This window comes from Stegodyphus dumicola, chromosome 1, assembly GCF_044657685.1.
Source record: "Stegodyphus dumicola isolate Sdum_Otavi_A_Nest chromosome 1, ASM4465768v1".
Classification (NCBI taxonomy): Eukaryota; Metazoa; Arthropoda; class Arachnida; order Araneae; family Eresidae; genus Stegodyphus; species Stegodyphus dumicola.
This window is the reverse complement of record NC_140768.1, coordinates 246,746,096-246,770,366: the sequence shown is the minus strand read 5'-3', so window position 1 is coordinate 246,770,366 and position 24,271 is coordinate 246,746,096. Positions and strand designations below refer to the sequence as shown.

At 31.5% G+C, this 24,271-nt stretch overlaps 1 long non-coding RNA gene across 2 annotated transcripts in view; it reads right to left on the bottom strand.

Annotated features, from left to right (window-relative positions):
- The window catches only part of LOC146999527 (uncharacterized), a 99,008-nt gene that overhangs the window by 22,337 nt on the left and 52,400 nt on the right, over positions 1–24,271 (bottom strand). Inside the window, exon 2 of one of the 2 annotated variants that reach the window (XR_015044125.1) lies at positions 7,758–7,857. This is a non-coding gene — a long non-coding RNA (uncharacterized LOC146999527). Of the gene's footprint in view, positions 1–7,757; positions 7,858–10,420; positions 11,635–24,271 lie in introns of those variants that run through there. The other variant, XR_015044126.1, reaches the window with a different exon arrangement.

Genomic DNA, 24,271 nt, shown 5'->3' with positions numbered 1-24,271 from the left:
GTGAAAGATAAGAATATTTTATTTCGGGCAGTGGCAATACGTTTCTTTTAACTCGTTGAATTTACTGACTGAATTCGAAACACAATTATTTTACTTTTCGACGAGTAGCAGCACATTTGAGTTCCCTGATTAAATCTGAAAGATGAATATCTTAAGATTTGTTGAGTGAACACCCATTGCTTTTAAATTGCAGATTGATAATCAAAATGTCAAGTTTGCGTAAAACCTAACTAAAAAGTATTCTAAATTCTAAATTCGGGCTTCAAGATGCATATGTTTGGGTGGAGGAATACGTCAGCTCAAAATCTGGTGGCTCAAGTGCCGCCGTTTTCCCACGGTGCGAGGAACATCCATCCAGGGGCGTAGCTAGAGGGGGGGGGCAAGGGAGGCATATGTCTCCGGGCGCAGAATCCAAGGGGCGCCAAACTGATGTTACGACATTTTAGAATTAAATGTTTTCCATCCTTGGCAAGCAGTAGGGGGCGCGAAATCTTCAGTTGTTCCTGGGCGCTGAAAACCCTAGCTACGACTCTGCATCCATCTCTACATACTGATCCTTCATTGTGTAATAATAATAATTTAATATTAGTTCTAACTAGCCAATGTTCTCAGATGATTCGAGCTATCCAAAATAACGAGCCGACCAAACGAAAACTATGACAAATACCAAAATCTTTATGCTACCAGAAATATAAAAAACGTTTAATCAAACATTCGAAATCGTGTAGGTAATATTTTTTTACATTTCAAACAGGAAATTGTTGTATCAGTATTTTCCGTGAACTTTTTGAATATAGGGGTGAAATCAATAATTAGAATTTAAATGATGTAGTGTGAGTATTTATAAATGAAGAAATAGCATGCCAGTTTCACTTAGAGTTTCTCCGCCATTCTTTCCCAATCAAACTACACAAGTAAACTTATAACTTCGCAGTAAAAATAACTGCAGAAGTGAGATCAAACTCATAAGTGCATTTTTCTAAAAAACTGATCGAAGAAATTCAACCTCTTTTCAATACAGTTTATAAAAAGCAGCTTTTAAACGAAATTTTTAGACCGTTGAAAACTAAACAAATGTTAAGAGACATCACAGACTTGGTATGAGAAAAGAGGTATTTTAAAAATAACCAGTAAATGTATTCTTATGCAAGAGACTCTTTCCAAAGGGAACAATGGGATAGTGGCACGTAAACGACACGACTTCAGAATTTGCTAAAAATCTTTTGAAATATTTGCATGAATAGTAAAAGTTTCTTTTGAAATATCTGCATGAATAGTAAAATCTCTTTTGAAACACCAACGTGAATCATACTCTTCCCCCCTTTCTTTTAAATCTATTTTCGATCTCAGAGAAGCATTAAACATTCTTAGAATAAGGATACCTTTATAAATATGGATATATGTGGAAAACAAACATTATACTTCTAGAAATACATAATATAAATTGCAAATATTAATCTGACTTATTGCCCCCAAATAAACTATTTTAGCATTTTCTTTTTCAGTTTCTCTTTCTACCAAGAAATCAGAAACTTTTCACAAATACTTTCACGGATGATTGTTTACTAGCTATTGTGCGAATAGTTCTTTTTGATGATAGCAACTTTTAATAGAACAACCATTGTCAATCTTTAACCGTCAGTTCCAACAATTTTTCCCCTTCTAATTATTTATTTATTGTACCAGTTTATTCAAATTGATTTCACTGTTTGTTTGTGTCAAATATCGAGACTAATATTTCAACTCCTTTTATCGATCAGAATTTTTTGCACATTTTGACACATGTGTAATAAGTATTTGTGGTGACAATGGAATTTTTTCAAAACGCAATACAAATTTAAGAAAAAAAAAAAAAAAAAAAAAAAATAGTATAGAATTTCTGTTACGTACCTTTGTTTAATAGCCAAATTAATGAGCATGGAATTTGAGTTTGCACACTGTCGAATAGATCGGGGTGGGGATGGAAAGAATATTAAAATTTAAAAAAAACTGAAATTTCTACTTTAATTTATCAAGTTTAAGAGTTTTCAGAAAAATCGTTCGAATTTCAGATGCTGTGCCTTAATTAGCAACGATCTGCTTTTAAATCAAAAGAATTAATTCTTCATTGTTTACAGAACCATTCAACCTTCATTGTTTGTTGAATGATAGTATTTCTTAATCAAACAGAAATTTTAAATGAATTAATTGAAAGTAAATTTAGGTAAACTGGCAGCAGATCGTTTTTTTTTTTTTTTTTAAATCATTATGTTACTTATATTTCTTTGCTATGTGATTAGAAGGAATAATTTTCTACATTCAGAGATGATGCTTTTTTTTTTACTTTATTATTTCTCTGCATTACGTTAGTTAGAAGGTATAAAAATAAATAATTAAAGAACTATTTTAATTTTAAATAGTTTTAGTTAAATGCATTAAAATTTAAAAGTAATTTTTTAGCTATGAAACTCTAGTTTTAATTGTAATTTTTGTTTATGTTTTAATGTTTCTTAATGTGTTTTTAATGTTTTAATGGTTTTAATGTTTTAACGTGTTTTTAATATTTAACCTTTCTTAAACTGGCGACGAGTGCCAGAATTCTAAAGATGTAACAGTCAGCTGTGTTTCCATTTTTGTGTGCTGATGCAAAGTAAAGTATTTGTGTCAAATATGTAAAGGGGGCGAAGGAAACTTCGGTTAATAATATCTCATCATCATCCGAGTCTATCAAGCAGGTTACTGAGTTTACACATTCTGTTCTTTTCTACCTCGAAGGTCGATGTATATTTCCCTTTGTGGATACTCGATACTTTGATTTTTTGCTATTATGCTAGTTTCAAGACATAATTTATTGCATTATTGCTAGCAGAACTGAGATATCCTACAAATTTTTTTCATATATATATGTGCCCTTTCTTTGATACTAAACACTCCCCCCAATTTTCGCTTTTTGCCTTATATATATGTGTGTGTGTGTATAATATATAAAGATAAATAAATGAAAACAATAGCCCCTTAATTCCCCCCCTCTCAATTCTAAAAATAGTAATGCCTCTTTCTGCACTGCGTCATTTCTAGGTCAAGCCGTATCTATATGACTTGCATAACGCTGATGACGCAGCAAATTCAGAACTTAAAATTTTCTCTTAACAGGCTACCTCTGGCGTCCTACTTTTATTCCAGTCGCAATAGTATAAAAAATGTTAATGTTCTTGAATAAGCACGTTTAGAGTGCCCAGTGAATTTTGGCCGCAAATGTCAATTGAAATGAAGATGAATATTTAATTTGCCTCGGCTGCCAATTTACTTTTCAGTATGGATCAACATTCTATGCCATAAATACTGCAAAGATTTTTTTAATTACAATGCGTGGACGAGGACTGAATGAATATCTATCACTTTTTTCCGCATATCTAATGAAACGCATTTGGATGCAAATTTGTGCATTGCCTATTTGTAATATCTACATTCCTAATCAAAGTTCTACGTTTATAATTCTGATGAAGTTTTTCTGCGTTCATACTCGCTCTCTGATGTTCTGCCCAGTGGCTACGAAAAAAAAAAAAAGTGCTGCCTGGTGATCTATGATTTAAGTGCTTTGCAATTAATCAGTGCTTCAAGTGCAATAGGAGTTTTTTCCAATCAACGATGAAATGATTAACCATTCCATTCATCAGTCTGTTGTCAACTACCGTATGTGAGTTTTCCGTCGAAAATTAACTGAAGTCATCAATCAAGTATCATTCATTCACCACGTCTTAAAATGGGACGAAATGCATTTCAAACGCTTAGGTTTTCTGCATTTTAATATCCAGAACTCTTGAAGAAGTCGAACTTTTATGCTGTCTTTCAGAATACATTCAACTTTTCAATTGAAGAAAGTGCAAAACTGTGAAAGCGTGCTAATCAAATCAACGTTTATTAATTTACAAAAAATTAATTACCTGTTACGAGCTGTCAAATAACATTATTTCTTCGCAATTAAAAAAATAAGATACGCTTCATAATTTTACAAAATTGCTATATATATATATCTAATATACACAGAACTAAAATATATATATGCGATATATATATGGATAAAATATATATATGGAGAATATATATATGCGATATGACCATTGATTTTACTGCTGAGTAATGAAATTTTGAATCTACAAGTATGTGCGTGCTTCAAACAACAACACGCAATGATTAATTATCGGGATTTCCGCTGTTACGCCATGTAGATGTTTGGCCTGTGTATGAGTCATTTTCAGTTCTCATAAAAAATATCTATGTGTAGGAAATTCTATGTATTGTCATTAAAAATGAATTTCCAGAACAGTTTACGGTACAGCAAATTTTGGGAATTTCGAAAAATTACTTGCTCTGCAGTAAAATTTATACTTCTTTTCCCTGGTCATATCGTATACTATATACATTCTCTTTTTTAGTTCTGTGTTATATAACAATTTTGTAAAATTTTATTAAGTGGATCTAATTTGTTTAATTGTGTAGAAATAATTTTATTTTACAGCTCGTAACGGGTGATTATTTTTTTGTAATTTAATAAACGTTAATTTGATTACCACGCTTTGATAGTTTTCTCTTTTGTAGCTCTTTTGAGCTGCAAAACTTTATTGCAGTTAAAGAATTTGTAAAGAAGTTATAGTGAAATTCCATAATGTATTTTGAAAACGTGTATAAAATTTTGAACGTACATTTACATCGCAGAGGTCAAACGTTTCAGCAGAATTCTTCGTCGTATTACTTAAAAATGATTCGCAAAGAGCTGTAACATCACTTTCTATGGAAATTGTGATACAATTGTTTGAAGCACTTGTAATCTTGAAGACATCTATATAAGGAAACAAAGTGTGAACTTAACTTTTTTAAAGTGTGGCATTCATAATAGCAATTGCAAACAGATTCTTAAAAATTGTTTTCTGAAAACGGTTCGTTTTAATTTTTTACTTTTTTTGTATTTCACACCCGAAAAAAGTTGCTCGCAAACATTCATACTTTCAGAAAGAAACGTTATGTACAGGGAATGTTTGTAAAACGTCCGAAATTTTTCTTTTGTTAGATACAGTTTAAAAAGTCCATTCAAATAAGTACGCTTTTCTGTGCGCATCTGATATATCCCATCTGTAAGCATGGACCTTATAAGAAATAGACTAACCCAGTGGGCGGGGCGCGCGTCACCAACATGTCCCCAAGAAAGAGTAGGGACGATCTGGTTTACTTTAACACTGAAACCTATGGCGTTTGTATCACATAACTCTTTTTAATTATTAGATGTGATACGTTGTATAGTGATGAGATTATGAAAGCCACAGTTTTTTCCAAGTAGGATTTAATATATCTCATTAAAGCACTTTTTACTGCATTTCGCTCTTTTTTTCACGCGTAATTCTTGTACAAACATTTTTACTTTGGTAAAACGGTAAAAACTCTAAGCACAAAATTTATGACCTTCATTTTGCGTAGAAATAAAGTAAAATTAAATAATATTGATAGTACGGGATGCTTTGAAATAAATAAGGTAAAATTAAACAAGATCTGGTATATTTTTTTTAAATTTAATGAACATTTTCAGGCAGTGATTTTCAAAACCATAACAACATTACAAAACGATTATTTAGTTGATTATATGATCATTAAATTATTAACATTAACGTGGATTATTTATTTTAGTAATTTATAAAATTCCGAGCATAAAATTTTGAGAGTGTAATGCAGGGGAAAAAAAGATAAAATAAAATCTAGACACACTCAGATTTTATGTTACGCCCAAAAGGAACCTTTTTTTAACGTTTTGTGTGGTACCTATAATTATTGAATATCATGTTCTTCGCCCGTAAACCATATACCATTTGAAAACAGCATATCTTTAGAACTTCCGCACTGGAGATAAAAATGTTATTTTCATTACAGTGTTACCATTGCTCGCTTTGAACTCGTCGAGCTTCTTAATAAAAAATTCGTTAACATTTTACAAAATATGAAATAGATTAAAACAAATTCGAAATTCGACCGTCCAGATGCCCATTTTCGGGTGAGAATTACATTATTCAAAATTTGATGGCTCTAGATTCCGTCGTTTTTGTCACAGTGCGAGAAACATATATGTAATCATGCAGATTCTTCATTATTTAATTTCTTTAAATATAATACAGGGTGGTAATATTTGGTAACAACAATTTGCAAGGAGACTCGGACATTTATTATAGTGAAACAGCGCAAAATGCCGTTTCGAGCTAATAAAGTAAATTAACAGTAAATAAAAAAATCTTACGTAGAACTAAAAATAAATTTAAAAAATAATCACTATAAAATACAAGCAAAATTAATTATTACTGTTAAATACAATTTTAATATTAGAATTAAAAAATAAAAATTAAGGAGTCAAAAATGTTTATCACTGTGACGTATTATGAAATATGATTGAAATAAAATTCCTTTATAGAAATTGTGCTATAATACTCATCTATAATTTTAAAAAAGCAGAACAATTTAGAATTTTAAACAAAACTTTCAAAAATTCGTTTTAAATATTTTAATATTTTTTACTTATTTACACCAATAAAAAGCATAAAAATTGCAAGAGAAAATTGGTTGTTTGAAATTTTCTATTAGTTCAGATTTAAAATATTATTTTCTAAAAGAAGTAGTTACAAATTTCCTTACAGCATAGGAAAAGCTAAAAAACTATCCAACCCTGAAATCATGCAATAGCTTTATAATTATTTGGAACGTTAATTATGCTTGATAAATATGCTAAATTTTTAAAAATCAATCTCAATTTCAAAAATGAAAATATGTAGAAATTCTAATTTGTGAAATGAGGCGCTACAACCAGCTTTTTCTTGACAATTATACACGCTGCAATAGGCAACCAATGTTAAATTTCTGCAAGTCGTCCCTACTCCTCCGGATGTGATCAAGGTGACAGTCGGCAACGCCTCAGGTGAGGAAGAAAACCCGTTTGGGTTAGTCTATTTTTTATAAAGTCCATGTCTGTAAGTTCGTGACGTCAGTTGAAAAAATATACAGGAAGCATATGGAATCTGTTTTCAAAGTGTCCGAACAATCGATTCCGTTTATATTTAGTTATTTAGATGATTTTGTTTTGAGTGTTGTTTACGTGAGATGGCCGTAATTTGAATTTCAGAATGAATTAAGTTGGTGTTCTTAATATGAGATGACCCTAATTTGACTTTAACTTTGAATACTGGCATTCTTTAAGCTATCATTAATTACCTCTTTTTGACCTTAGAGATTCATATTGAATTCTTTTAAATAAGCAGTCACATCAACTGAAATTTAACCCACCAGTTTTCCTTTTCTCATTCACCATCGCGTATACCTACTCTTTCACCTATTTTTCTAACAACGCCTCAACAGTCGTTACGCATATACTATCTAATTCATATATAAGCAGCCATCATGTTTAGTTAACACAGAACATTTTCAGTGAATAGAATATTTTCAGTGAACAGAATATTTTTCAGTTAACATTTTCAGTGAACCCTCTCATGCTGACCACTTCGCTAAGATGATAAATATTTGAGATTATAAATAAATAACGGTACTAAACATCATCTACCCAAAGGGCCGCCTCCATTAATAAGTTTTCATAGAAAAATTAGCTGCTATAGTTTCCGGCAGCGAGAATTTTGAGTTGATTAATTAATTAAAACAAAGTGCGCGAGGAAAAGGATGGATTTATCGAGAACTCAACAAAGAAAATTGGCTCATATTCGTGTTACACATATGGAGAATCCGGCAAATACCGTGTCACTAAGACTTGATTGACTTGATTCCGGGTCAAACTACCATTGTCAGCGGTCTTATCCACTCGGGAATAGAACATAAATTATCATTAGAGGGCTCCTAGAAATAGAACATAAAAACAATGGAATCAGTAAATTTCTTCATGTAATAAATATATACCTTAATTAAGATTCACTTCTCAAGCTATTAATATTGTCAAAAATATATTTGAATTTTAATAACAATTAATTTAAGCGATAAACAATATACATATTCAGTTTTTGAAATTCTTACAAGGTATATTATATTGCACTTTGAAAATTGAGTTATATTCTTTTTATTATAAACTCTAATTAAATGTCTTTTAATCATTAGTCGGAAACTGGCTATTCCTCCAACCCCTCCTGTGAGATATTTAAGATTGGTTTCGGTTGGTTTGGGTTTGTGTTATTATGGCAAAGCCTCGAGGGCTATCTGCCTATGGGAACGGATGCCTTCGTGGAGGAGTTTCTAAGGGAAACTAGCTCGTATACACGCTACAGATGGGGGGGGGGAAACCACGAAAACGCCCATGCAGCCAGCCCGTTCGGAATTCGAACCTCGGACAGAACTACACCAGTGTTCAACGACTTTATCTCTCGGCCGCTTGTGAGCGGGAGATATTTAAGAAATTTATTTATTAATCAGCCTGTAAAAATATAGATAATCCGTAAAGTAATTTAGCGGCCGTGGTTTAATCGCAAAATTTTCTGTCTCGTTCTAAATTAATTATTAAATTTTCAATTTACGAAGAGAAAACTCGGAAAAAATCTTTTTCAATGTCAAATGGAGGTCGTTGAATGAAACCGCTTTAACTCTTTCTTCTCGGTTGAGGGGTTGAACGCTTTCATTTTTAATCTTTTCATTCCACCTTCACTAAAAAATCTAAACAGAAAAATATAAAACCGCTTCTGTTGTGCCCGCTTTCCAATCTGCCGCTGCGAGAGGTTAAGGGGAACCTACCCAGAGGGCACAATGCCCTTCTCGGCTGCAGAGGTGAATAAATAAAATATGAAAAGTGCTAGCGCGGCAGCAACGGAAATTCCAAACATTTACAGCTGTTTGAGAAATAATGGAACAAAGGACCAAATGAGGATTTTTCCAGCATTTTTTTTATCCGTAAAACTCAAGTGTCGAGGGCGGAAAGTAAAGGGTTGAAGGTGACCTTCAGTGGGAATTTAATTTTGGTATTCTACAATATTTAAGAGAAATTCAAACAAAAGAACATTCAGACGAAAATATGATAAATTCTTTTTGGTCCATGCCACAGATATTAAATTCAGCTCCTCGTTCAATTTAAATCTGATATTAAAATTCTTGCTACAGAATATTTGCTGCATATGTAGCTCTGTCAGACGATTTAGGAAACAAATGAATTGTTTAACTCATTTCGCTATTCTATGTGATTCTCTCCCCCCCCCCGGTGTTTGATATACATTAACTACCACTAAATGGCATCATCTTCTAAGCCACATGATTTGTATGCTTAAAAATGTGGTGATTTTTTTCTGCGAGTAGTTATTACTTATTCTCTGCTTAAGATCCGAGGATATGTGGGTAAAATTGACTATCAGAATAGCTTAAACATTTAGCCTTTTTTTTTTTTTTTTTTTTTTTCAAACTCTTATTGATTTTATTTTCAGAGCTAATACAGAATTTATTTACTGAATATAAACGTTAGAATTTGGAAAATTGCGCGAAGATACGTAAGCCGCATACAAGAGGAGATTTCGAACTGTTAAATGAATCAGATCTGGTTTTGACTAAAGACTTTGAAGATGTGTATAAACTAGAAGATACTGTTGGGATGTAATGAACAAACAACATGGTACAGTGCAAATTGTACTGAAACTGCTAATATTAAGAAACAGTGTATAGAACAGTTTAGAAATACATGCTGTGGTAAGTATGAAAAATTCGTATATAACGCATATAGAGAAATTCTTTGAGAATGTATTATTTTAATTGCTGGTTTAGAATTTTTAATATATTCTTCGAATACACTTTTTTTTAATTCAGTAAAATAATAATAATGAAAACTTAAAAAAAAAATAAATAAATTGTAAGGTTCTACTTGGTCCGATAATAGAACTTTATTCCTGCAACTTTACTAGAGCAGCAGCGAGTTTTCGCTGTGTCTAAAATAGTATGAATAATAATCGAAAAAGTATAAATAAATAAATCATAAAGTTATACTTGGTCTGATACAGACAACCTTACTAAACTAGTATCGATTTTCTGCATGTCTAAAATAGCATGACAAAGGCTTACAAAGGTTTAAAGCTTGAAGCATTTGATTAAACTGAAATTTAATAAAACATGGCACGGCTCGTGCTACAGATAACGACGACTTGTGGCGATGTAAATTCAATAATAAAAGTCAAATAAATATGAATTTTGATTCAGGACTCTAAGACTACACAGTTAAATTGTTAAGCTATAAACTGGCTCAAATAATTTCCTCCCACTTAAGTATCGACTGCAGAAGAACGCAAAGCTGAAATATTACATTTATCTAGAACTGGCAGAATTGAATCGCTACGTGTGCTCTCTCTTTCTCTCTCTCTGAAATCCAAAAGCCCTCAGCTTAAATACACCTTAAGTTAATTTGCATTCTGTTGAAGAATAAAGGAAAAAAAGAAAGTAAAGATAAAAATCATAATACTTTATTAGATTAACATACAAAATATAAAGAAAAATAATTAAAACTTTAATTAAAATTCTTTTTTTTTAATATTTATTTACATTTAAATAATAAGAAATGTGAGTGAATATTCTCTTACAAAGAAGTATTGAATGAAAAATGTGAAAAACAGAGTGTAATTAAGATAATAAGTTAGTTATCATTGTCAGTTAGTTTCATGAATTATTAAATTATAAAAAGATCTACTACTTTACAATAAACACGCATCTTTTGTCCAAGCGTAAACGAGCATTTTCCCCCCTGCCTTTAGTAAAATAACCATTGCGTGCTTTGTCATATTCAAATAAACAAATAGTTAATTAATTTAAATGTTCTAAATCAAAACTGACAAATATATTTCTATCCCCAGCTAATATTTAAATTCATTAACAAGGCTTAAAATATTTGCAGCCTTTTTTCAGCTAATAAATAAACGACTAAAATTCATAAACATTGCACTTATTCTACAGAATGCATTTTCAAAGATTTCTTGAAATATATAGCAAACATTTTCTTTAAAATATTCTGCACTTCATATTTTTTTACAAATGTAATTTATATTCGCATGATAATAGATAAAACCCTAATGACGCTTTTAATAATAGATTTGGTTTATTTGTTTATTGCAAAGCACACAAGATCTATCTGTTATGCAGCCAGCCCCTTCGTCTGGAATCAAACCCAGGTCGAACTACCATTAACGGCTTTGGCGTTGGCCACTAGTAAACCCTTCTTTTAATAATAAAGTATATAGTTAAATACTTAATGTAATTACAAATAGTACTGCTGCAAAAATTTAGCAGAATCAAAGTTCATATGAGATCATATCTGCTGGCTGATATTTTTGAGCCATTTAATAGATATTCAAAACTTGCTATCATAAGCAGTAACTTTATATCAGTTTCTAACATGTTATTTTTTAATGCTAATGCAGAAAACAGAGCAAGTATAAAGAATATGGAAAAAGGAAATTCGTTTTATTCACAGATATTCACAAGAAATACTGTTTGCTGTTTACAAGAATGGTTGAATTGACGGATGAACAGCTATAGCAGATGCACCCAGAAAGATGACGGATCTCCTTTATTAGGCGTAAATTAACTCTTCTGAAGCTTTGTGGATTTGAATCTCCTGACATGCTTTTATCGCAGTTGGTGGTCGTTCGTTTGAACACGCTAAGGACACATGGAGGAAAAAAAATTTGTTTTATTTATGAATATTTAAGATAATTTTATATAAGAATTGTTAAAATGAACGCTCATCAACTGTAATAGAAGCATTCACAGTGACGATGGAATGACAGATTAAACTGATGTCCAGCACACGTGGAAGATGTCCAGTATGTGGCGTGCTTTTGAAGCAACAACGTTAATTCTGCCTAAAGGTCCACAGAAAAGTGAATTTGCGCTTCCTAAATAAAAGCCGTCAACGTTGTGATGCATATACTGCAACTGGTGGTCGTTCATTTAAACAGTTTTTATAAATTTCAAACAATGTTTCTTATATACACTCGCGATTAAAATGATTTTCATTTTTAATGCTCTTTGTACTTATTTGTTTCATGTTCACATTTCACATACCACTGCACATTTTATTACGAATACTTTTTCCATGTTTTATTAACTATTTTCCAAAGGTCTTTTAAAATCAATTATTCCTATTTACAATCTTTGTATTTCAGAAGAAGCCTGGCCAGTAACATACACTGTTACCAAAATAGCAAAATAGCATTGTCTGAAAATACTGGTATATTTTAAAATATATTGTTGCCTAAAATCGGCAACAAAGCATTTAAAATATATTTTGCAGTAAAATTTTAAAGTGGAAAAAATTTAAAATATCAGAATATTTCTGTAAACAAATATTATTGAATTAAGAGCTTTTTTAAAGGAAATGATCATATAAAAACTGAAGGTGTGTCAATGTAATTTATAGTAGAAAAATAACTTGTAGAAGCCATGTATATCTGATCACTCAGGAACAGAAAAATGTCTTCCAAATACGGTCTTAGGAAACAGAGATAAGGGAAGAACGATCGGAAACTTTGCTATAATAAATGCGAAAATAACGAAATACCACACAAGCCTTAAAAATTTAATTTAAATTTTTCTTAAAATTTTTCTTCAAATACTCGTGTACTTTAGAAAAGAGAATTAATTTATACAAGGTGCTCATAATGACAGGCATATCTGATCTTCAAACACTCTGTTTGTAAATGTTAAACACATTTTTTTTTCTGATGTTCTTAAAAACGCTATGATGTTTTTGCCTCGACAATGACTTTCGCTTTACTCTCAGAAGATCGTTTCCATCGACATTCGTCCTTACAATAAGTAAAACCCAAGGACAAGCTTTAAATAATACGAGGATTTATTTTAATGAACTGGTATTTATTAACTAACAATAGTGAAATGTATGTTGCCGTTGATAGAACTATCGGAGACGTTATTAAACACAACCATTTACAAACAACAGCAACAAAATAGTAAGAAAAAAGAAAAAAATCTGAAAGCTTTCAGATTTTACATTACGCCCAAAGGGGCGTTTTTTAAAAGTTTTGTATGTTACCTTTATTTATTAAATATCCTGTTCTTTGCACTTAAACCATAAAATTCAATTCAACAGCAATATAGCCGATTTTAAATTATTATAATTTTAAAATGAGCATATTTTTAGAATTTGCGATACACAGTCTTGCGCACTGGAGATAATTTTTTCCCTCGTACAATGTTGCCATTGCTCGCTTTGAAATCGTTGAGTTTGTTAACCAAAAATTCGTTAAAGTGTTACAAAATATGAAATCGATAATAAAACAAATTCCAAATTAGGGCTTCTAGATGCCCATATTCGGTGGAAGATTACGTTATTCAAAATTTGTTGGCTCTAGGTACCGTTGTTTTATCGTTGTTTAGAAACGTACATACATTTATTCAGATTTAATTACATAATACATTTATTCATATTATTTAATTTCTTTAAATATAATACAGGGCGATAACATTTGGTGGCAACAATTTGAAAAGTGAAACAACGCCTATCGTGAATCAATGCAAAATTTCAAAACGAAATTAATAGTCCTTCTGGGCAAATTGCCCCTTTGGACTAATAAATAAATAAATATCATTACTTATAATGCAAATAGTTAGATAAAATTAAAAAGTATATCTTTCGTAAGATTTTCAATTGAATGTTTCTTTTTTAAATGCACGTTCTTGATTCTGAAGATTTCTAAACATTGTTTTCCCATTCTGAGTTTTTGCTGTCCAAATACCGTGAGGTTAAATATGATACGCGATAAGAAACTCTTCTAGCTAAAATTACTATAAATCAACGGGTAGTATGTTAGCTTTGAAACATTTCACACCGAGTTATGATAGTGAAAATATAAACTTTCCAGTGCCAAAGTACAGTTACGGTAACCAATCTTTTAACGTGTTATCTGATGTTATTGGGCAACTCTTAACACTACATCACTCTCGTTGTGAAATAGCATTTTCATCAAGTAACCTTATCGAGGACAAACTTCACAATAAATTAATAAAAAAGATTTATTTATCTGAGCATGATTTTGAGCAAACTACTATTATAACTAAAGGTTCACGTGAAGTTATTTTAACATATGCTTCTCAACATGAAATATATTGTTGCGTGCATATAGGTTCGTAATTGATTGAATGCACACAGAATTGATCATAGCTTAATGAAATTTATTTTACCAAAAGAAACACTTCACAGTTCTGGAACTTTCCACAAAAGTAATGGTACAACTATCACAAAGTGCAATCAGTACTGAGAATGTTAAACAATGCAGTACAAAGCGCATCTAAAGAGCGAAGGTAACCAGAGATATCTCAGTACTTTGAAATCATACTAACAAATACAACTACTGAGAAACTGATACTGTCTCCGGTTTTATATAGTTCTTACCTGGCCGCCGAGGTATTTCTAGTACTTTCTCGAAATTATTGGAAGGCATATGAAGGCCGGATACAATTGCAGTTGCATATGAAATCAAGTACAGTTATTCAGTTACCAATACCTATTACAATGATACATGGACCGGACCCAAATTGCGCCAGATGATAGCTAAATTTGGCGACTTTGAGCGATTTCTCGCCAAATTTGGCGAGAAAAATTAGTTGCTAAAGTTATCCCCAGTTTCACGATATCTCCCTAACTGAGCGAGATAGCCGTTTACTCAATGTTAAATAAACCTGCCCCTTTATTCTTAATTTTTCCAGCAGAGCATCATTTCTGTCAGTTTTTAAGCAACTTATATAAATGATAAATTATGTTTAGGGTCTGGCCAGGGCCGGATAAAGAGCGATTGTAGCGATTGGGCCTAATCGGGCCCCGAGTTACCATCAAAATGAACAACAAAAAAAAAAAAATTCGAAATTTAAAGCAAATTCCTTTTGACGATAATGGACAAATTATGAATTATTCAAATAATTAAAAATATATTTATTTTAAGTTCGCATTGCTGGATGAGATTTATTAATGTGTTTATTATTATATAATATATATTTTATAATATAGAAAACTGATACCCGTAAAAGTTCATGGCAAATGTATTGAATTTAATCGGGATTGTCCTATATTAGAGAGATTTTGCACTACGTACGTGAACTACTTAACGTAAGTAAACTACTATACAGGTATATGCACGCGCAACTAGTTGCGCAACCGTACCAGTCAGTGGTGGATGTATAGCTAGTATCAAATGTCAATTGTTTCTTGCATGTGTAGCTTGCTATTCTTCTAATCGTTATAATTACTAGAGTCGTATTTTTGACTACAATTACTATTTGTTGAATAAGGTAAGTACTAATTATATTGCGTAATCTTTATTAACAAACAATTATTTTTTAAATTAAAAATTTAAGTATATTATGTGATTAAAAATGGATACCTAACCTATAATTTTGTCATGTCATTAGATGTCGAATCCACTGAAACGAGAAAGAGAACACATGAAAAATCAAAAAATCATTTGATAGCTATGTTAAAATGTACAGAGCTTCAAAAACGACTTTCTGCTGAGCAAACAATAGATAATGTTCAACAGAAGTTGTTGAGCCAAGAAAAAATTCGTTTGTATAAGATATTTGAAAGGGGACTTGCAAAGAGAAGGCCCCACAAAAAAAAAAAAAAAAAAAAAAAAAAAATCCAATCGGGCCCCTATTCGAACCGCGCCGCATATTTCACAAGTGCACATCAGCCTAGCCACTGAGGGAGGGGTTTCGAAAATAGACCAATGAGCGTCTATTGCTCTTGTGACGCTAAATCTTCATGCATGTGAGCGTATGTCGTTTAAGTTTTAATTTGCATTTGTTTCGCGGTAAAAAAATGTATGGCGTAATAGAAGAAAATCTCGTAGTGCATTCGTTTCATGAGTTTAATTAATCGCTGACATTTTACTTTCGCGATTTTTTATCACAATATTTGGATTGATGTTCACGGCATATTATCGCTCTTTACATCGAGAAAATGACTCAAGCTATAATTAGCTTCGAATATTATGCATTTACTTAACACCTGTGAATTAAGAAAATTCGAGTGTATAGTTTTTTTAAATAATTTTTCATATAGACTGCAATAAAAAGTGCTGACTTCTATTTACATATATAATTGGTGTAAATATTTTTCTCATATGCATAGTTTTATATAAAGATAGCATTTGGGCTCAGATGTTTATCACATACTTCTTTCTTCATCTTATTTACGATTTATTAATTAATATTTCACATGGATATTTTTGCGGAGTATCCAAAATGTGTTTTTATTTATTTTAAATTCTTCAACCAGGTAGTGAAATTTTCACATTTGCTTATATTTGATCTAACTTCGCAATGAAAATTTTCAGAACTCGACGGTACTTTAATTATTTTGTACAGAAAATTGCGTGGCAAAATATTTTAAACCATTTTACTTAAACTTTAAAGCACGCGAAAGGTCATGTGATATGTTAGAAATATTACTGGATGCCCATTGGTCCATCCTAGAAGCCACACCCTCGGTGGCTACACAAATGTGCACTTGTAAAATATGCATCCGGGCCTGGGCCTGGCTAGAGGTTTAATCCGGCACTGTCTCGATTTGCATATTTCTGCCACCAGTGTTTGATCTAAAACGTTAGAACTATTTAGATATGGCCCCTTTTGCTTTAATCAGGCAACCAAAATCGTTCGTTCAAGCAAAAGAAAGTCAAAAGTTTGAAAAAAATGAAACACTATTGGTTCCGTTTGCAGCTATTATTTTCTATCTCATGTTTCATGCCTCCTTTTCATAAGCAGGTTTAAATTTGAAGTATGCATTACAACCAATGCGAAGTATAGCCTGCTTAGTTACAGAAGAGAATTACGAACTTTTGCAATTGCGCCAGTCATTCAAGCTATTTAAAAAGATTTCATAGCTGCAGAAAATACTGTCCTCTTCCAAGGAAACATTATAACTCATTGGTTATTATTATTTTATTCTGAGTGCTAAAACTTCCTGGAAAAAGTTGCCAGGAAACAGATTATTTTAACATTTAGAAATGCACATATCAAATTTAAAGTAAATAAATAAATAAAATAAAATAAAATTCTTCATGGGGATTTAAAAAAAAAAAAAAAAATATCTTTCTTGATAAATGATTTTGAAACCGACTTCTGGCTGTTTTAATGTGAGTTATATTAATTGCTGGAAAGTACTATAATTTTATGAAGTCTTTAATCACACTCGTGGGAAAGCATTCGTAATAATAATGGAAAAAGAAGCGGCTTCTATTCTTTGACGGATCTTCACATTCCAGATCTCAAGGAAACGGTAAAACCAGTTTTGGCATGCCGCCCATATCTGTATTTTCACAAACAAAAGACCTGTCATTAAAATTGCCTTGGAAACTTGCGTTAAGTTCGTTGGCTTAAATACTGCCCTTCTGGCAAATGCAGATTTTTATCTTGCGCAATTCTTTGCTCTAAGACATACTATTTCAGCAATTATATCGCTCAATAAATTTGATTTATCCTCCTGATAGCCATGGCATTTGAAAACAAGACATATATACTAAATTTCCGTTGAAACGCGATTGATTTTACCTAAATTGTAGATTTAAATTTGGAATAAACTCTGTACACAATCTGACATGTAATTTTATTATTATTATTATTATTATTATTATTATTTTATTCTCGATCCTCTCTTTTTGTTGTCCGTATCATTTCTCAAACAGTTGCTACCTAATGCTATCGCCATGTATTTTTTTAAACAGATAAAATAACGAATAAAACAAAATCCTGAAAGTTTCAGATTTTAAACTACGTCCAAAGGGGCGTTTTTTTAACGTTTTGTGTGTTACCTTTATTTATTAAATAGCATGTTCTTTGCACTTAAACCATAAAATTCAGTTCAGTAGCAATGTCGCAACATAATTTTAAAATGAGCATATCTTTAGAATTTCCTATAAACAGTTCCGCGAGCTGAAGATAAAAAGATCCCCCTCCCCGTAGAGTGTTGCCATTGCTCGCTTTTAAATCGTTGAGTTTATTACTCAAAAATTCGTTAAAGGTTTACAAAATATGAAATCGATAATAAAATAAATTCCAAATTTCAAATTTGGTCTTCCACGTTCCCCTATTTGTAGGAGGATTACGTCATTCAAAATTCGATGGCTCTAGGTACCGTTGTTTTATCACGGTGCGAGAAATAGACATACATTTATGCAGATTTTTCATTATTTAATTTCTTTAAATATAATGCAGGACTCTAACATTTGGTGGCAACAGTTTGAAAAGTGGAACGGACATTTATAGTGATTCAACGCAAAATCGCAAAACGAAAACAATAGTCCTTCAGGGAGAAAGCCCCTTTGGACTAATAAGAAAAAGTATTTTATGTGATCTGATGCCTACTAGGCATTCAAACTGGCCGCATTTCCAATAGCAAAAAAGATGTTGCCACCAAATCTTATCTCAATGTATTATTTTAAAGAAATAATATAGCGGATATGAAAAGAACGTGTGGCAACACTGAACCCTATATTGAGAATTCTAAAGATATACTGTTTTTAAATAGTTTGTGATTTTATTGTTGAACAGAACTTCATGCTAATTTTATGCATTTTTAGAAGCGTGAAGAACATGATATTTAATAAATAAGGTTAACACAAAAAGTTAATAATAAAAATTTACAAAAATAAAAAGTTTTGTAAGTTACCTTCCTAAGAAGGTGAACTAAGAAAAGATTAAAAGAAATAGAAAAATGTATGCCAACACTTAACACTGGATCGGATATTCTAAAAATAGACTACTTTAAAAATTATGTGATTTTACTGCTCAATTTTATGTAAGTGAGAAGAAAGCCATGTTTAATAATAAAATTTAAAAGAGAAAAAAAGTTGCGTTTAGACGTGAGTTTAATAGCAGATTATTGCTACGTTAAAATCTGAAATCCTTTGAAGTTTTCTTTACTTTCTTCCTTCCCCTCCTTTTCTTTCATGGAGATAGGAAGTAAGAAGGTGTCGCCCTAAACAAGAAACACTATGAATGTTTCTTTCATGCGAGAGTGTCCCTTTTTCGATTTCTATGGAACTGTCGTGTGTCGAAATATTATCAGAATCTTGTCAAGCGAGCTTCTGAATGTAAACAAAGAACACCCCGTCTGGTGACCCAAGCTTCAAAGCAGTGCTTCACTTCTAGCGCGGAATGGCCCCTCCTCCCTTTCCTACCTCCATGTTTTCTTTTAACTCAAAGAGGCGGTAGCCCATAAGGGCTATTAGTTTCGAAACGGCATGTTGCGTTGTTTCACTGTAAATATGCGTTTCACTTTTCAGATTGTTGCCACCAAATATTATCGCCTTGTATTATATTTAGAGAAATTAAATAATGAAGAATCTGCTTGAATGCATGTTTCTCGCATTATGAAAAAACGACGGTACCTAGAGCCATTAAATTTTGAATAATGTAGTCCTCCACCAGAACATGGGCACCTGGACGCCCGAATTTGTTTTATTATCTATTTCATATTATGCACTGAATTTTAAATTTTGTGCGAATCATAACTAACACCAGACTTTGGTATTTACTAAAGTAATTAGTATTAGGATAACAATTTAGTCTCTTTCCAGGCCTTTTCCTAAGCAGAAATTTCATTTCATTCAGTTTGAAATTGTGTTATGTTTAGAAGGAAGAAAAAATAGAGCTCTCTCTCTTTAAGCTCCAACAAAATGTTGCAAATGTAGCATTTATTCAGTCATTTTTCAGCTATCGAGAAATCTTCCTTAAAAGAGCTGAATAGCTGGTCCGAATATATAAATCAGTATATTTAAAGCGTGACTAAATTGATGTTTCTATCATTATTTATTCATCGACACAATCAGATATTCAAACAGAAATCAACATCGTCTTTCCATTTAAAGAAATAAAGCGTGTAATTTTCAGGTTTGTGACTAACAGTAGTAGTTTATTCTTCTGTTTTTTAGGTTTTTTAATTTTCAGGTAGAATGGGAAATATGCCTTTGCTACACATGCTAATGGCATTTAAATCATTGATTAAATCTACATTTATACAAACTAGTAATAATTGCTTGCTTAACACATGAACAGAAGATTAAATATAAAACTGTGCTTTAAAAACACAAGTCTAACGAAAATGTGATAATTTGAAAAAAATGTGCACAGATTAATAAATAAAAATTGAAGTTATTCCCACAGTCATTTCAAAGCATAAAATAATTTGAAACAAGGCGACATTTTCACGAGACTAAATTACACATTAGAAAAAGACGATAAAATATTATTTCTAGCGTTCCTTTCGCCGAATTCTATTACAAACTATAGCATAGAAAGGCAAAGAAACGCTGATGATATTTCTTAAAGTAACTTAATTAAACTTTTAAACGAACGTCATCGCTTTCATGCTGCTTTGTTTTCTTAACATTTGCTTCCTCGAGTATTCTTAAATTGTTCCAGGTTGTTTACGATTAGCTCTGGATTTCCAATCACTAGGCAGCGGTCACAATATAGATATAAATCCAACGTCACTGTTTACTTTTCGCAACGAATCCTAGAAATATCGATTTGTCTGCACGCATGCGTAGTGTTCTGAAAGGAATATCATCTGACGCGTGGGTGGAACGCTGTCCGCAAATCGTCTGCACTTCCTGCTGGATATTCGGGTTATTTCGAATTAAATAAATTCTGTATGGTAACTATTCCGCATACTTATGTTTAATGAAATGAAGATTACTGAAAATATAATTAATTACCAGTGTTTCGACACCTGAGCTATAACCGCAACGAACATTATCAGCAATTTTAAGATTCTCTATTTGATTAGCACATTTCAGAAATCGATTGCGTACAAACATGAAAAAAAAAAAAAAAAAAAAAAAAAACCCTCTGTAAATTAAAGAATTTGTTTTGCAATATGAGATTAAATAATATTTTCTTGTGGTTTGTTTCTTAAAAGGTTAAAATTTCTTGAAGAAAAAGGAAATAACTAATAACGGAGTGCAAATTTTAGGTAACACGTCTAATTACAGATTAATTTCATGGTAGGATGTTTTCTAAATACATATTACTAAGTTGCATAAATTCTTTCATTACTAATGAGGAAAATTTAAGTCTTGATACGTGTAGAAGGCGTTATTTTCTTTTCTACGATTTCTCTGTGCCATTTAAACCATATTAAGAAGGAATACAGAATAAAAGGTACTATCTGGAGCGATAAGTATGTTTTTTTTAGATATATTGCAATTATTATTATAATTACACAGCTTGAATTTTATCATATTTATACAGCTGGGTATTTATTTATCATCGCAATACATCTATTTTATTTATTTATTTATTTATTTATTTTTAAATAAAAGAACATTAAAAAATGCACTGTTATACTTGTATTTCGTGACAAGAATGTGAAAAACTATTGCTACTCAATAGTAATAGTAACAGGGTCTGTGTGGGGTGACTGCTTAATATAACATAAATGAACATCACATCTCTAAGGCGACGTCTTCTGCAAAAAAAACGAAAACTTTTCTAGAACTGTCGCTGAAAGAGAGATTTCAATGTATCATTTATGAATTGGATTGGATTATTCAATTATGGCAAAGGACACGAGGGCTATCTTCCTAAAGGGAGTGATGCCTTCGTGGAGGACTTTCTAAAGGGAACTGGTTCGTATACGCATGGGGAAATCCACGAAAACGCCCATGCAGCCAGCCCGTTCCCGAGATTCGAACCTCGTACCGAACTACCCGTGTTCAGCGTCTTTACCGCTCGGCCGCTGGTTGACTGTATCATTTATGCGTCCAGGGATTTTAGGTCTTCTGTGAAGATGGTTGCCTTAGGCAGGTGACTTTCAATTACCAGTTACTCTCAGAAGTGAGCGTTTTAAGAGGGTTTAACTGTAGTTTTTTCCCAAAATTTAGTTACGATAACTAGTTTTTACAATTTTTTAAGTCTTAGTATATCTGTTTGCTCTTCAATAATAGCATAACTGCTACTCAATTAACGGAATTCCATACAAAGCATAACCACAAACTAGCCAAACTATAGCATACAAACTAACCATACAAACTTTAATATTCTGTCCAAATGTACAGAACATAAATATATATATTTTCTTTCTGTTTATAGCTATAATACAAGCCATATTTTTTACTATACTGGATAAAAATATCAAAAAAAAAAAAAAAAAAAAAATGCACAGCCAAATTTTTGGAAATATTTCGAAGAATCTATTTATACTTTCATAACTCTTTGCAAAGTCAAGATTTATTAAACTCTAAACATTTTAATTTGCATAGAAGGCTTCTGCTAACGATAATCTCCCACAAATGATCATCTATGAAAGTTATTAAAAAAGGCGGAAGGGGGGAGACAGAAACTTTCTGTTAATACTTAATTTTCACAGACAAACAAGTTATCATTTAACTGAAAAGATATGATAACTAAATCGAATTGCAACCTTTTGAGGCGTATCTTGATTCTATTTTTTGCTTGCTACATATTTGTTTAATGTATCATATTTTTTTCCGCATCACGTCAGCAAAGATAACTTGAAGTTGGACTCTGAACTGATAACATAAGAGAGTTATGATTTAAAAAAAAAAAAAAAAACTGTATATCTTTTTAGAAAGATATGGTTATTCAATCGATAACATTTGAACCAAATCTGAATAAAAAATATCTTTCAGTATTCTGATAAATTTTCAAAAACGCCAACAACATCTATTAATCATACAATAAAATTTACGTAAGATGAATATCCACAGTTTCAAACGATTTTGGTCTTCTGCGGAGGTGGTGCTGTAAAAGAATTTGTCTGTCGACAGGATCAGTACCTGCGTTTATTCACATTATCAGAAATATTGAGTCTATTCAGAGATGGACGTTTATGAGAAGTTGTTATCATTAAAAGTTTTACTATGTAGAGAACTCTTTGGCAGCGGCCATCTCCCTAATACGGCTACTTCTAAAAAAAACCAACAATTCTAAATTCAGTTTACATTATTTTAAAGTGACCTCTTTTCTTTATTCTTAAACATAACAAACTGTGATTATAGTGGCTATCGTCTACCTTTAAATATGTTCGACATGTCTTACAACATGCATAAACATGAGTAAATACTATCATCTCTTAGGCGACCACCATAACAGCAGTCCAAAATCAGCTGGAAACATAGATAGTCAACACTGTATTTTCACAATATTAAATCGATTGATTCAAACAGTTTTAAGAAACCCGTACTTAATACAAACTTGTAGATAAAGGTAATATCGCATTTTTTGTAAACTCCTTTTAAGTCGACAAAGCACATAATCCCACATGATTTTGGTTTTTTGCGAAGATGGTTGTTTCAGAGAGATGGTGCTTACAATGAACCTTTCCTAAAACTACAAACCAGGGTTCTTCCCAATTTCGATCTTCCGCGGAGGTGGTCACATTGACAGATAATGTTCAGTATCGATGCTTATTTATGTTTTCAGAAATACTGACAACTTTCAGAAGTGATCTTTTGTGAAATGGTGGCTTATGAGAGGTAACATTCAATACCGATAATCCCTTACATTTTATAAAATGCTGTTCACTTTGTTGGGGTGGTCACCATGAGAGATTATTTCACTATAATTAGATATTCTAAATTTATTCTCCTTTTAGTAAGTTGAGAAAAAATACTATCTAATGTATAATTACGATTTCTACTATATAATGTATAAATCTATAATGTATATTCTATACTATATAATGTATAATTTAATACTCAAATAACTTATATATCATCAGTTAAATATTTGCTTTGTAATCTAAAAGTAAAAATGTCATAAAAGAAGAAAGTAAAGACTATTAGCCATTTTTAAAAATTACTTAATAACTTTAGAAAGAATTTCAAAATCATTATACAGCAATATTTTTTTTTTTCTTTTGTGTGTGTGTGCAAATAAATCGCTTTAATTGTAGATTAAAGTTTTTTTTAAAAAAAAAAAAGAATATAGAAGACTTTTTCTTGTTCCATATAAACTGAATGGGAAATCTTCGAAGCCTTTTGTTGAAAAGCGATTCTGCTATTCGCCATTTCTCTGTGCTTGTGCGTAGAACGCAGTTTTCTAGGACTGAGCATTTATCGAATACCGAACAATCATAAAACCCAGGCATCGATCGCACTAAAGATGAAACGCTGCTTTTCTTGGAGGAAGAAGTTAATCAAAATTAAATTATTTTACACGCAAATAAAATACTATCTAAAAAACATAATCATTGACGTCACATTCTTAATAACACACATTTGTTCCTATTCGTTTATAAGGAGAGATTATTTTCCTT